Raw genomic sequence first — 15,817 nt, forward strand, 5'->3', positions numbered from 1 at the left:
ATGACGCGCAACAAACTCCCGCTCCTGTTGCTCTTGCGAACCGGCGTGTGTTTCTGGCACTTAGGAAATCCCCCAGTGGTCGCCTTTCGACTGAATATTCCGGCTGTAAAACAAAAGAGGCGATGCTGCCCTGTTTTCCTTTTGGAACACGGAATTCCAAAGGAAAACAGTAGCAGCCACACCTCTGCAAACCGCCCTAATACACCGCCCCCCCCCCCAATCCCCCGGTTGATCTAGCAGCCTCATTGACGATGATGCATCTTTGAGCTTCTCCAGCTTCCTCAGGAATAGTATATGCGCAGATCGATTTCCCTCTCGGTTTTAGAATCCACCGGTGGGAGGGAAGGACTCAGATTGAGGGAGAACCTGTCAGGAGGAATCTGCCATCCATACGAGCGAACGGAAGAGTTCATTTCGTGCCCGATGAGCCACCCTCCCCACTCCATTTGCACCCCATTTTCTTTCCGGTGCTTTTCATGTATCAGTGCACGGCAACTTAAAAGAGGGATAACTAGGCAACAAGGGAATTTATGGAAGTGGCACTCATGCAATCCAATTGCATGATGTGTATCCAGATTCTATCTGTCTCTGCCACCTACCTTCCCTCCAATCCAGGAGGTGCCACCGGGAAGAAATTCTCACTTGCAAGAGTGTGCCCATTATCTGGCCTTTTCTGCATGAGTGGTATAAATCATTGCATGCAAAGTCTTCATGTTTTTATTCTGCGCACATTCCCCTCTCTTTGGTTTTCCAAACATTTTCCCATCACTTTTCCTCCATTGTTTTCCTGAGCGCTTGGCCTTTTCCGCATGCACAGCTTACCACAGATTCTCCCAGTGGGTAAACTCTGTGTCTTGGAAACATTTTCTGTGAAATCATTCCACGCACCTCTTTTTCCCCTGCCATTTTGGGGTTCCCCCACCCTGTCTCTTCAGTTGCATTATTCCACACACTACTGGTGAAAATGTATTATTCCTGATGGTGATGCAGTGTCATCCGTGATGCAGAACAACCGTCCCCGCCTTTTTTTTCTTTTGCACAGGTGCTCTAGCAGAACTTCACTGTTACATTTTGAAGCGGCAATTCAAACAATGACTCATCCTCAATTTATAACATTGAGAACTACCACCACAAAATGGAAGCCAGAACAACTCCAGGAGCAGGTCCCATTACCTGAAGGAACAAAAACATGTTAAGAACATAAGAACATAAGAACTAGCCTGCTGGATCAGACCAGAGTCCATCTAGTCCAGCATTCTGCTACTCGCAGTGGCCCACCAGGTGCCTTTGGGAGCTCACATGCAGGATGTGAAAGCAATGGCCTTCTGCTGCTGCTGCTCCTGAGCACCTGGTCTGCTAAGGCATTAGCAATCTGAGATCAAGGAGGATCAAGATTGGTAGCCATAGATTGACTTCTCCTCCATAAATCTGTCCAAGCCCTTTTTAAAGCTATCCAGGTTAGTGGCCATCACCACCTCCTGTGGCAGCATATTCCAAACACCAATCACCGCGTTGCGTGAAGAAGTGTTTCCTTTATTAGTCCTAATTCTTCCCCCCAGCATTTTCAATGAATGCCCCCTGGTTCTAGTATTGTGAGAAAGAGAGAAAAATTTCTCTCTGTCAACATTTTCTACCCCATGCATAATTTTATAGACTTCAATCATATCCCCCCTCAGGCGTCTCCTCTCCAAACTAAAGAGTCCCAAACGCTGCAGCCTCTCCTCATAAGGAAGGTGCTCCAATCCTTCAATCATCCTCGTTGCCCTTCTCTGCACTTTTTTTCTATCTCTGATATCCTTTTTTGAGATGTAGGCGACCAGAACTGAACACAGTACTCAAAGTCGCGGTCGCACCACGGCTTTATATAAGGGCATGACAATCTTTGCAGTTTTATTCTCAATTCCTTTCCTAATTATCCCCAGCATAGAGTTTGCCTTTTTCACCGCTGCCATGCATTGAGTTGACATTCCCATGGAACTATCAACTAAGGCAAATCCCTTTCCTGGTCTGTGACTGATAGCACTGACCCCTGTAGCGTGTATGTGAAGTTTGGATTTTTTGCCCCAACGTGCATCACTTTACATTTCGCTACATTGAACTGCATTTGCCATTTCTTAGCCCACTCACCTAATTTATCAAGGTCCGCTTGGAGCTCTTCGCAATCCTTTGTGGTTCTTACCACCCTACATAATTTGGTATCATCTGCAAACTTGGCCACCACACTACCCACCCCTACTTCCAGGTCATTTATGAATAAGTTAAAGAGCACTGGTCCCAAAACGGATCCTTGGGGGACACCACTCCCTACATCTCTCCATTGTGAGAACTTCCCATTTATACCCACCCTTTGTTTCCTGTTCCTCAACCAGTTTTAATCCATAGGAGGACTTCCCCTCTTATTCCTTCATTGCTGAGTTTTCTCAACAGTCTCTGGTGAGGAACTTTGTCAAAAGCCTTTTGGAAATCCAAGTAGACAATGTCCACTGGTTCCCCCTTATCCACATGTCTGTTTACACCCTCAAAGAACTCTAGTAAATTTGTAAGACAGGACTTGCCTCTACAAAAGCCATGCTGACTCTTCATCAGCAGGTCTTGCTTTTCTACATGTTTAATAATTTTATCTTTAATGCTAGATTCTACTAATTTACCAGGAACAGATGTCAAACTGACTGGCCTGTAATTTCCCGGGTCCCCCCTAGACCCTTTCTTAAAGATTGGTGTGACATTGGCCATCTTCCAGTCTTCAGGGATGGAGCCTGATTTTCAGGGATAAGTTGCATATTAATGTGAGAACATCAGCAATTTCATGCTTGAGCTCTTTAAGAACTCTTGGATGAATGCAATCTGGGCCAGGGGATTTGGTAGCATTTAGTTTATCAATGGCTGCCAGAACTTCTTCCTTGTCTACCACTAACTTCGCTAGTTCCTCAGATTCACCTCCTAAGAAGCTTGGTTCAGGTGCAGGAATTTTCCTCACCTCCTCTTGGGTGAAGACAGATGCAAAGAATTCATTCAGCTTCTCTGCAATCTCCCTGTCACCTTTTAGCACACCTTTTGTTCCTTCATCGTCTAACGGACCTACCGCTCCCTAGCTGGCTTCCTGCTTTTGATGTACTTGAAGAACTGTTTGTTGCTAGTCTTGATGTTCGCAGCCATGCGTTCCTCATAATCCTTTTTTGCCTCCCTTACAGCTAACTTGCTTCTCTTTTGCCACCATTTGTGTTCTCTCTGGTATTCTTCATCAGTTAAGTTGGACTTCCATTTTCTAAAAGACATCTTTTTTTCCTAATAATTACCTCAACCTCCCTTGTTAACCATGGTGGCTTTCTTTTGGACTGGGCGCTGCCTTTCCTAACCTGCGGAACACATTCCAGCTGAGCTTTTAAGACTGTGTTTTTAAATAACCTCCAAGCACCTTGGACATTTTTGACTCTCTTGATTTTCCCTTTCAGCTTCCTGCGCACTATCCCCTATGTTGCCTGCCTACCTTCACAAAACCCCACATTTTCTGGCCAAATTTGATCTGCAGTAACGCAGTTGTTATGGCAGCAGTTCCTGATTACATGCAGTGATTGCTCTTGGTACTCTTTTCAGTTGCCCCCAGCTTCAAGATCGCTCTCTGCCCTAACTTTGTTTCAGTTGTTCAATATGAAATTGTCAAAGCTGGTCCAATTGGCCATGCTAGTTTGTAGGTCTGCCTCAGTTTTACATCACTAGGTCAATGTGATAAGGAGAAAAAAATGCTTTTGAAAATGGAGAATGAGGGAGAGGAGAAAATGGCTGAAGGGGCAATTGGGCAACTATATGGGGCATGGATAAGTTCCATCTGTTTGCACAAACTGGAAGCAAAAAAACACCCCTATCGAAGCAGGCACCATTACCTGAAAAAATAGACCCACTTCACCCCACACAAAGAAACACATTTTCCAGCCAAATTAGAGCTGCCATAACACATGATTGATGCTGCAGCAGTCCCTTGTCAGTTTCCTCCTGCAAAAACAACTTCCCTTACAAACTCACTCACTCCTAACTGTGGACAGTGTATCTTTGCCTTAATGTTACATTGCTGATTTCAGATGAAATTGATAAAACTGATATAATGGACCTGGCTTGAGTCTATGCCATAACAGTACATTGTAGCCCCCCTCACACACACGCACAAATCAACCCTGCTTGTTTGTATCTCTGCCTGAACTCTCCATTGCAAGTTGTATGTGAAATTGACAAAGCTAAGCCAATCGACCCTGCTTATGTGTGTGTCTGCCTCAATGTTATTCACTAGTTTGATATGACAGAGAAAAAAAATTTCCTTTTGAAAACAGAGGAGGAAAAAGATGAGAAAATGACTGAAGGGGAAGTTGGGTGACTACACAGTGGCATGGATAAGGGCTAGCCAGAGTTCGGTAGGGCAGAGAAATAAAGTCTGTTTCAACATGATTGCATGTGTGAAGGAAACGGTGTCCCAATTTCCAGCTTTCATTGAAAAGACAAAGGACCTTTCTGCACAGCTCATTCATAATGAGTGTAACTCATTATGAATGAACCCATTCCCCCCTTCGCACATAGGAGCTAACCCATTCAGGAAGTGGCAGCAAACGCTGTGGCTCCTTCACACAGGGACACTATTTTTTCCTTCCTAGGATGCATGTGTAGCTACAGAGGCCTCTAGGGGACCTCCATGAACAAGTAGTGCCCAGGCAAGAAAAGAAAAAAGTAACTCCCCCCCCACCCATCTGCACATGGCAGCTCGGGGATAGGGCGGTATAAAAATCTAAAAAAAAATGGTGGATAGAAGGGGAGAAATTGGATACTTCCTGCTGCCATAGTTTGCACGGGCAAGCAGAAAGCATTTTGAAAACAGGGGGAAAGATAGCTTGTTTAGCTATCTTCATTTAACCAGGCTTAGGCTCTCTAAAGTGGATCTGACCCATTTGGGGGGAGAGTTCTGTGTGAACTTCTGCCCCCAAACTGGAATTTTTGCCTCCTTATTCCATTTTAGATTGGCTCTGCAGAATCTCCCAAAGAAAGGCAGTTTATAGCTTCCTTAGTGGTAGAGATATAAGAGAAAAGCATATCCACAAGGAAAAAGGCTACATTTCTTTTTTAAAAAGTATAAAATGTTAATTCAGGGAACCTGGTAGGCTCATTGGGTGAAATTATAATAATATAATAATTTTCAATTGCCAGTTCTTTTTAATGATGGTAGGATGTTGCAGGGACTGGGGGACCTAAGCACACTGCAGCCATTCATGATTTCCTACAGCTTTCCCCAAAACTTTGCAGTAAAATGTTTTGGGAAAGATTGGAGAAAAGCCAAGTGAAACCTAGGATGCACATGAATGCATCACAGTGCAGGGAGTGAGAGCACGGAAGCAGAAAAACAGCATTGAAACCTGGCATATAACCCACGTAGAAAAGGTCTCCATTCCAAAACAAAATGGCTGGGTTTTACATATTTCAAAGGGTATTTCTAGAAGACAAGGTGCATTATAAAGTACAAATACTAGAAACCGAGGCACTTAATGGTAAAATAATCACTGTATTTAAGAAATAGTGCGGTTCAAGAGTACAATATTGATCTTTCCAGTCAGAAATCAAACACAGTGCAGGCTACAAGGCAGTTCACCAGGATCTGAATCTTACAGGCAATACTTATTTTAAATAAGCATACTTCATCAATATCCAACGTCTGATAGGATGCTGGGCAAAAGGATATGGCTGCCATCATTTTCATTACTGAAATCAAAATGTAATTGTGCTTCCGTGGCACAGGAGAAAAGGAATCAAATGCATCTCTAATCAAATCTTAAATCCATTAGATAAAAGAAAATCATGCACATCAAAACCAAGAAAGCCTGAATGTTAGACTGGCCTGCCAGATCCCTTTACCTAAACAAGAATAATACTTCATCCGTACCTTCAAATCTTACAAAACCATGACATCATGTACTGTAGTGCCATAAATAACACATGTAGTTGTGTTAGGTAAAAAGGTAAAGGTAGTCCCCTGTGCAAGCACTGGGCCATTACTGACAGATGGGGTGAGTTCACAACAAACATTTACTAAGCAGACTATGTTTTATGGAGTGGTTTGCCACTGCAATCCTGAATTGTCAGGATCTAACTCGAGTCTTGACTGACATGAAGTACCACAGCTTACTACTCTGCACTATGGAGCTCCTTAGGCCCTTCCCGCACAGGCCAATAAATGTGGGTTAAGGGCAGGAGAAAACCCAGGGGGGGGGGACTTTACATGGATCCCACTCCTGAAGTGAGTCTGCTCCAGGTTTTCCCCCAAAACCAGGGTTTTACAAGAATTGCGATTTCTGTGATTCTTTTGTTTTAACACGCCTTGAGGCCATCTGTGGAGTCACGCAGGCACTGCTTGCTCCAGCAAGTCGGGGGGGGGGGGGGGCATGTGTGTCTGCCTGTGTAGCTGTGCTTTGAAGGAAGGTAAATTTTTAAAAAGGTTTTTTTTAAGCGTCTCCGTGTGAAGGCGTGCGTGCCGACCAATATGCTGGGTGTCCATGGGACAGCCAGCCGTGCAAATGGCTTGGGGATAAGCTGGGTTGTTTTTCCTGGCTGCAATCCGGTCTAAATTTGCTGTGCGGAATGGGCCTTAGTCACGTTCTTAGCAGCAAAATAAAATAGGAGTTCAGTGGCTCTTTAAAGCCTAGCAAAGTGTATCCCAGCGCAAGCTTTTGTTTGTTAACATTTGCTGAGATTAGATTCATGATAGCTTATGCTAAAATAAACTTTGTTATCTCCATCGGCTCTGAAATATCATTTTTACATCTTCCCCCACACCAAAGTCTACAGAATACCCAGTCTGATGAAATGTACAGTGTAGCTCAAAGGCTTCCTCACTATTTTGTGATATTTGAGTTCATTTTTGCTTGTATCCCACTTTTCTCTTCAGTGGGGACCCAAAGCAACTGACTTTGTTTTTCTCCTCTCCATTTTATTCTTCTAGAAGCTGTGTGAGGTAAGTTAAGCTGAGAGTGAATGACTGACCCAATGTTGCCTAGCAAGCTTTGATGGCAGAGTAGGAATTTGAACCTGGTTCTCCCAGCTCCTAATCCAGCACTCTAGCCACTGCACCATGTTGGCTTGTAATAAAACAGTTGCCCCTAAAATAAGTAAACAGCTACTGTACTCTGAGGATTCCCTGTTTCTGAGATAGAAAAATCAGGTTTGCTATCTGATGGTGTCCCCAGAGACTGTTCCATCTCTTTGTCTCATAGCAACCACTGATTTGAGGAAAGTGAACTATTAAGAAAAATATAGAAGATCTAGATTATTTCATTTCAGTTAAACAAGCCTGGAGAATATGCTCCACCCAGTTCTTTGTCATCCCTCCATCTCTAAATATCCCAGCTTACATCAGAAATCTATCAGTTCCTTGTTATTATAGAGCACTTATGCTCATGTGTCTAAACTTTGCCCCTTCAACAGTCTTATACGGGAGAATTGTAACCTACTTTGTCAAGGTGATTTGAAAAAGTTAATTCTTTATCCCATATGATATTGGAATGCTCTCACTATAACTCTCATAACGACTTATGGATTGCCCCTATTTTAACTAAACCACCTTTTACCGTAATGAAAGATAATAGAGGCCCCTATTTGTCTGTGGATAGAGACCCAAGGACTATATTGGCAGTGGCCAAGTATCTCTTCATCATATGTTCTTTAAAGAAAATCTACTGCTCACCATAAGCAAACCAAAGGATCTTGAAGAAAAGGAAAAGAAAAATAAATTACATAATAAGTTGACCAGGCTGCTTTTAGGTAGGCTACTGAGGTATAAGAAATGTTTTGTATTGCGGCATCAGACATTTCAGTAGTAAGAAATAAAATTAAATGTAAGTTATGTTAGTGCTCTGCTTTAGTGTCTAGCATGAATATCTATTTTGCTCCCCAAACTGTGAAACCTAAGCCAAGATTGCAAAGATTAATTTTGTATGGAAGGCCTGCTTACCCAGTGTTTTCCTATCATAGAGTAGGAAACACTGCTTACCCAGTGTTTTCCTATCATATATAAAACGGTTTTATATATGTTTGTTTGAAAATATATGTTTTATATATGTTTTATATATGTTTTATATATGTTTGTTTGAAAATAAATCAAAAGTTCTGTCAGCTGGCTGCAGGGCAATCTCTGCCTGAGGCATCTGAAATGCATGCATCTAGGCAATATCCTTTTAGAAATGAAGGATTTTAAATATCGCTGTATAAATCAACAATGTAGAGGGTTGTTATAAAAGTGTTGCATCATCAGTCCTTCATACCACTTGCCTTTATTTACATTGTTAGTCATGTCAGTGTGATCAGCAATATTTATTTGAGTAAGAATTTTCTATGTGAGGTAGCAAATAATTTATTTCCACTTATTTAACCACATGCAAAGCTAACTAATTGGTAATGTCATAACTACATAAAAAAGCCCTGCTGGGTCAGACCAGTGATCCATCTAGTCAAAAATCCTTTTCCATCCTTTTTCAACCAGTTTTAACAAACATCAGGGTATAGGCCAATGCCTTGCAAAATGTTGCCTCCTAGAACAGGTATTCAGAGGTTTCCTGTAGACTTCATGGCTACCCTTCATGGATCTATCAAGTTCCTGTTTAAAAAGGCACCTATGCTAATGGCCATCACTATGGTCCCTGGCAGTAAATCCCACAATTTAATTATACAGTGAGTAAAGAATTACTTGCTTTTGCCCATCCTGAATCACTCACCAACTGCAATGAATACCCCTGAGTTCTAGCATTAAAGGAGAAAGAGAAAAGGGGTTTTTTTTACCAACTTCCTCCGTTCTGTTTATAATTTTGTGAACCTCTAACATGTAATTTTTTCCAGACTTTCTAAACGTTTCTCCTATACTAAAAAGTGTCTTGCAAGCATCCCCTTTACCATCAGGAAACAGTAGTGCCAACTCCAGAGATGCTTAGTAGGTAAATAGAACCTCCATGATCTGAGTCAGTTGACTGCTGAATACCAGTTGCTGGGATGGAGCCAACAAAGGGGAAAGGCTCTTCCTTTCATGTGTTGTTTATCAGCTTTTCAAAATGCTGGATTAGATGGCTCCAGATCTTTTTTTAAATCTATGTGACCCTCCATTTTCATTAAAAAATCAACAGCATGTGGGAGAATTCAACTGTTAGCTTTTCAAGTGAATCGTAGTGAGTACCACACCATACCAAGATTGTATGAGTCTGGAGACTCATAAGTATTCATACCATGAAGAAATCAAAGGATCGTCATGCTGTCTGTGCTGCAGATTCTACACAAACTATCTTGCAGTTGAGACCTCTCCTACCAGGTATAGATGCATCACGCTCCAGAAAACAAGCACTGCTACCTAACCAAATAATTGCTATAGATGCTGTAGCTATTCCAGTCAATACAAAGAACTTCATAGTCAGTTCAGTTTCTTAGCATTGCTTCCCCCCCTCCCCCACTATGGAGAAGATATCCAGTGTGGAAAAATTTATGAGAACATACTTCTAAAGGTAGTCTCTTGGGAGCTTATACTCATTATCACATCTGCTACCATGTGATTTTTATGCCATTGTTAGCAATGAAAGGATTAAGACTCTATTAAAAAAAGAAGAATGTATATTTCATGGATATGGAGAATATCACCTGGCTTCTTCTCAGTGAAAGAGAAAGCAATAATACTAACTTGACCTTGTTAAATACAGTTATGAAAATGAGGATATAACATAGAGCGCTCCATAGTTTTAAATGTATGGTGTTACAATTGTGTTAATTAGTATTTAAGGATAAATCATGAAATTTTCTACTTGCTGAAAGACCCTGTGTTTCTACAGAGTCCTAAAATAAAAGTCAATGATATCGTATCCTTTTAAAATGATAAATATTAATTAAAATTGTTTCATGAAGTAATTAAGGAACTAAAAATGTCGTCCATTTATTTTAGTCACATTGGTTTTCATAGCTCTGTGTGCAGAAGCCAGCAAATATTGCACCATCCTTCCTGTATAAGGGAATGCTAAATGACCTTCTCTTTAGCCATTAAACTTATATTCCTTTTTAATAGAGAATTAATCTGTTCATTTCTAATAGTGCTATAAAATTCATATGCTAGTTGATTCACTAATGAACTCACCATGCAACGCTGTTTAAAGTTACTCCAGTCTAGGTCTACTGAAAATAGCAGGTTTGGATTGGAGCAACTCTGTTTGGGATTGCACTTTAACAGTCCACAAAAGGGGGGGAGTGCAGTGAAGTTGGCATAACCCCACCACTGACATAAATGCCACTTGTGCTGGCATAAGGGGCATTATGGCAGCAGTGGGGCACTTGCATCGGGGAGTGGCACAAAAGTGCAATGCAGGTGCTGGCACAGCCATTTCAGCTCGGTAGCTCCGATGCAGGGACCTGCACCAGTGCCAAAGGGGGCATTCTCAGATGCATGGCCAAATATCACTTGGGTCCCTGAGCCCTTTCAGGTGAGGAATATCTACTCTTACAAGTATCCATTTATGCCAACAAAAATCATTGTGTACCGATAGGGCTCTGCAATAAACATTTACAGAGTCCCTGCCCCCACAAGCGCAGCCCCGTCCACAATGTACTTAAGTGTGTAGAATGCTTACTAGCTCCAGGACAGTAAAGGGCATCCTAGTGGTGGCCAAGTTCCCTTGGTGGAACCCCCATGTCCTTCAAAAACCCAGCCAGAAGCTATCAAAGCCCCATAAACTGTCTAGTATATATCTGGATTCCAATTTAGCACAGCTCTCTGATTAGGAACAAAAAACAAGACAGAGAGATGGAACTTCAGAAAGAATTAATCTTTATTCTCTTACCGGGATAAAAGGCCAGAAAGACCACCCCCAAAAAGGAAAGCAAAAACATGAAACAATGTTCCCTTTGATTGTGGCAAATTGGAAATCTAAAGGAAAACAAAAGGGTGAAAATAAATATGTTGTCTTTGTCCTGAAAAGCTCGTGGCAATGTAATCCAGGGCAGAAGAGAAGGAAGCCTATCTGGAGTGAAGGAAAAATCCAAATCGAAACCAACAAGAAAACGGGTGTTCCAAAGTGAGTAATTCAGCAAAGGCCTGTGAAACAAGCCAACCATGAAATTCTGGGAACTGGCTGGGATACAAATCAGTTACAAAGCTGGAGATTCAGGGAACCCAACTGCAAATTTGGGAAAGTTTTTTAATCAATGTTCTCCTTGGAGAATTCCAGAAGCTGGGCTACTCCTAAGAGAGAGTGTCCAGTTTCCTGCTAGATTGCTGTCCCTGCTTTAATATTATGATGAATCATTTATCGAGGATTCTGGCAGTTCAGCTAAAATGGTCCGGGGGGGGGGGGGGTAGCCTTACTAATAATGATGTGTTCGTTGCAAGACATTGTGGACCAGGATGATTAAAACCAGAACATGTCCAGGTTTTTGTTGTTTTTTACCCACCATATTGCAGCCGACTTGTGGCAACTCTGTAGGGGTATCAAAGCAAGAGATGTTCAGAGGTGGTTTTCCATTGTCTTCCTCTGTGTCACATCCATGAGTTTCCTTGGTGGTCTCCCCTGGTTAGCTGTTGACATCTGATAAGACTATGCTAGCTTGGGCCATCAGGGGCAGGGAAACTACAACATCTTACCTAGATACAGCTTGTATAACTGCACGTGTTCTAGTTTGCAGAACTTTAATTAAGTAATAGTACCTTAATCTATTTATCTGTGTTCAAATATACATCAGGAAGACAAAGTATATGCTCATGGTAAGCAAAACCACAATGACAATACAGCTGACAGAAGCATAAATATTAAAACAAATATTTTGAAAATTATATGGGCTTTATCCTAACAGCTTTTCCAGTGGCAAGAGGAGGAGGAGGAGGGCCTCCTTTTGACCACTCAAAGATCTATGCTGAAAATCATTGGCCCTGTGTGGACAAAAGCTACATGGGACAAAAACAACAATGTAGAGGGGACTCAGGCAAGGTTGGGCAGGATATATGTTTATGCTCATTGGATATATTTGTATTGTTTTTCACCAATGCAATCCAATGCAGAGTTACATAGCCTAATGGCATGGGAGGGAATGGCTCCTGGGCCCCACCCGCCCATGGTACCCTGCCCCCCTTGCGGCCCCCCACTTACCTAAGTTCAGCCAGCTGCAAAGAGCAGCTGGTGGGAACTACACTTCCCAGGAGACCTTGTGAGCCCCAACTCCTGCAGAGGCCTCCCTCGGGGGGAGGGAGCTCACAAGATCTCCTGGGAAGATCCCACCAGTCTGCTTTTTCAGCCAGCTGCTCTTTGCACTCAGGTAAGTGGGGGGCAGGGGAGGGGGGAACTACACTTTCTTGGAGGCCGGCTGCCAGGCGCAGGCCTCATGCCAGGCTTAGCCCGGGCAGTGCATTCACATCGCGCCAAGGCCCAGACATGCCCCCTCCTTCCCAGAAGTGGGGGGGGGGGTTAATTTTTCCACCCCCATATTACTCTTATGGGGGAGCCCAGGGCATTTGTCCCAAGATGTCCCCATGGCAGCTACATCACTGCCATAGCCTAAGCTATCTCTTTGTAGGATTGCACTACAAATGTACCAGTTTGATCTAAGCACTAGATGAACACAATGTAGGAAAATTTCTTTTAATTATACTTTTAAAAAATGTATGTTCAAAACATATCAATAACTTGGATAAGAGTATTCAAGGCCCCAAGAAATTTGTCTGTAGTCCACAAGTCCCCATGGAAGTGTGTGATATGCAAATTTGTCAATATAGTCTCTATAAACTATTGACAACAGGTGTGATGCACAAGCAATTCAAAGCTACTAAATATGCATTTCATATATATGCCTTGTAATTATTCTACAGTCATGGAGACTAGTTAATAAAGTGTCATAGGTTCATATGGATGATGTCAACAGGTAAACAGGTATGTAGCAGGTTTCTGCTACTGATAAAGTAATCCTGGGTATGTTCTTTTTTTAAAAAAAAAACACCTTTCTGCAAAACAAGTTAATCTTGGGCAATAATTTAAAGGATTTGTGTCCTAAAATACGTCTAGGCATCAGACAGCTTTAAATGGCAACAATTACCTGAGTGGAGTGCTAAAGGAAGAGACAACGGTTGTGCAGACAGCCAGCACAAGATAAAATACATCTTAAAGGGCTTTTCATGAAGAGACAATGTCTGCGGGTCTGACAGATTGCCATGTTAAAGACTGGAATAATGGGTCATATTTGCTGGCTGAAAATACAGGGGAAAATTTGGACCCAGGCAGGCAAGGACTGTGGCAATTGATCAGAAAAAAAATGTTAAACAAGACTTGAAGGATGTACACAGTGACCCTGAAAAAAAAAGGGATAAGATTCCCCATTTAGCAAGAAATTTTGGGCTATAATTCTGTCCACAGATTGGCTACTTATAGTCTCTTTATCCTTACAAGAACTGAGATGTACACTGTAATGAATTCTGCAATAGCTACATCCCCTTTGTCAAAGAATGCAAGGCTCATAATGAAAGGAATCTAAGGATTGACCTGAATACCATGTTTTAAAACAAAAGCCAAATGTGAAAGCAAGCTAGAATTTATGTAGCACTTCTAGGGTACCCCATCTCCAGGTAGGGTTTAGAGTTTTCTCAAAAGAACTGATATCCAGATTAGAGGGAATGGTTTCTCTGGATAACATGGCAGTTTCAGAAGGTGGACTGGGTAGGATTGCATTCCTTCCTTGTCCAAGCTCTGCCTTTTGCAGGTTCTACAACCAAATCTACAAAAAGTTTACTAAAGTGGAGTTGGCAACCCAAAGCACTTTCCTATGTGCTCAAAGTATATTCACAACTCATACATTTTACAATAATCCTATAAAGTAAGAGCTTAACTATATCATCTTCTTTCTGTCTAGTTTAACAATTGACTGTCAATTTATTACCATAATCCTTGGAAGCTGACAGTCAAGAAAATAATGATACTTATTATCTTAAAACTTAAACTCCCTAATCCAGCAATCATTTTGGGGATCCCGGAGAACTAGAAACACACCCATATTGTTACACACTTTTCTGTTTCAGAAGAGAAGGCAGCTCTGCTACCAGGCTCTTGTGGACATGCTCCTCTGTTGAAACTTCCCAGCATGCCCAATAAGTCTACTGGGATCCCACCTATGATTTTCACATATGCAATTTGGGGAAGGGGGAGGTCCATTGTTACCACACTTCTACAGCTGTTCCTGCAAGTCCCTGTCCTCCAGAAACAACATTTGGGGGAATATTTTGGGCTGCAACAGGAGGGGGGAGCATTTACACACTGTTGATGGAAATCTTTTCAACCATTAAAATTTTCAGCAGGACCCATGCCACTTCAGCAGGACCCATGCCACCCTTGTCTTTAACTGGGGCTTTTTAATCAGGAAAAAAAATGTGAGAATATAATCCTGCATCTGGGGTTGACATTTCCACCTCCACACATACCCCAGAGAAATACTCCACTGAAGACACGCTGGGTCAGCAAGCCCTAAGTCTGGAAACTGTCAGGTTGCAGCAGAGCATGACCTAGATATAGTCTATTCAGGAGTCAGCCATCTTGAAGGAACCTAGCTGGCGCTCAGCAGCTGAAGTCAACTCACCTTAGTTTTTACTAGAGGTAATCCTGGCACTGACAACAAAGAGAGCTCTGTCAAAGGAGTGGAGACAACAGGCAGCGCTGACCTTCTCAGAAGAGCTTGGGTAGGGCATCCAACTATTTAGAGGCCCAAGGGAAAAGCCAGTGAGCTCACCAATCCAAGGCAGGTGTCCATTGACCCAGTGGTTTATCACTCCCCCAGACTGGAGAGGGAGGATTGGCTGAACTCATGGTTGAACTTCCCTTGGAGGAGCATTTTAAGAGCATGCCCAGGAGAAGCCAAGGAAGAAGCTATCTTGTAATGAAGTTTGAAATATGCATTAACAAAGTAAACTGTGGTGTTTTGCTATGTAAATATTTTGATTTCTGTATTTAAATGTGGAGTTTTATGTGCGTGTTATGATTGGATTACTAGTTGTATCCTGGGGTGGAGTTGACTTGTTTGTAAGGTGGATTTGTGCATGAAAGAAGAAAGCTGACTGAGTGAAAATATTGAGTGAGGTGCTGTGGAGAGTAAGATAAATGTGTGTGTTTTTTGTTAAATTTATTAGCCTAGGTAGCAAGTGAGGAAAGTAAGCCTTTGTTTCTAGGTTTGTTTATGCCATTTTAGTGAAACAAGGAGAACTGTTCCTATCTGAAACCATTACACTTATGAATCACACAGAAAGCATTATGCTGTTATACTTCTAAATAAGCTCTATGTTTAAGAAAAAACAGATGCTTTATTCAGAGGAAAGGATTATTATTTTTTACCTCAGAACCATCCCCACCACTGACTCTTCTACCAAATATTACAAAGCCATCCTGTTCTTTGAGTTCAGCTAAGAAGTCATGGCAATAGCCTTTACTGTCAGCGAAAATAAGTAGGAAACACTAGGCATCATATAACAAATAAGTAGGAAACACAAGGCATCATATAACAAATCTCAGAATACTAAAGAGAAGTGCCATTACAGAGTTACATACTGGTGATCACAGAAAAAAGCAACAGAGGCTCCTTTTTCACAGCAAATGTATAATGGGTTGCAGTCATGATGAAGGAACCTGTTTTCCTGTTTTCCCATTCACATGCATTCTGTGCAGGCAGCGACTTGAGTCCACGGAAACAGTCTGGGTTGCTGTCGTACCTTCCCACAGAGACACTTCTCTCTTTTTTTATAATCCTGCAACACATGCGTAGCTGTGCAGGCAGGCTGAAATGAACCTCCACAGCC

At 42.0% G+C, this 15,817-nt stretch overlaps 1 protein-coding gene across 1 annotated transcript in view; it reads right to left on the reverse strand.

The window, feature by feature from the left end:
* LRRC3B (leucine rich repeat containing 3B) overlaps positions 1–15,817 on the reverse strand; it is a 112,371-nt gene that overhangs the window by 57,145 nt on the left and 39,409 nt on the right. The window lies entirely within an intron of this gene.

This window comes from Sphaerodactylus townsendi, linkage group LG11 (assembly GCF_021028975.2).
Source record: "Sphaerodactylus townsendi isolate TG3544 linkage group LG11, MPM_Stown_v2.3, whole genome shotgun sequence".
Classification (NCBI taxonomy): domain Eukaryota; kingdom Metazoa; phylum Chordata; class Lepidosauria; order Squamata; family Sphaerodactylidae; genus Sphaerodactylus; species Sphaerodactylus townsendi.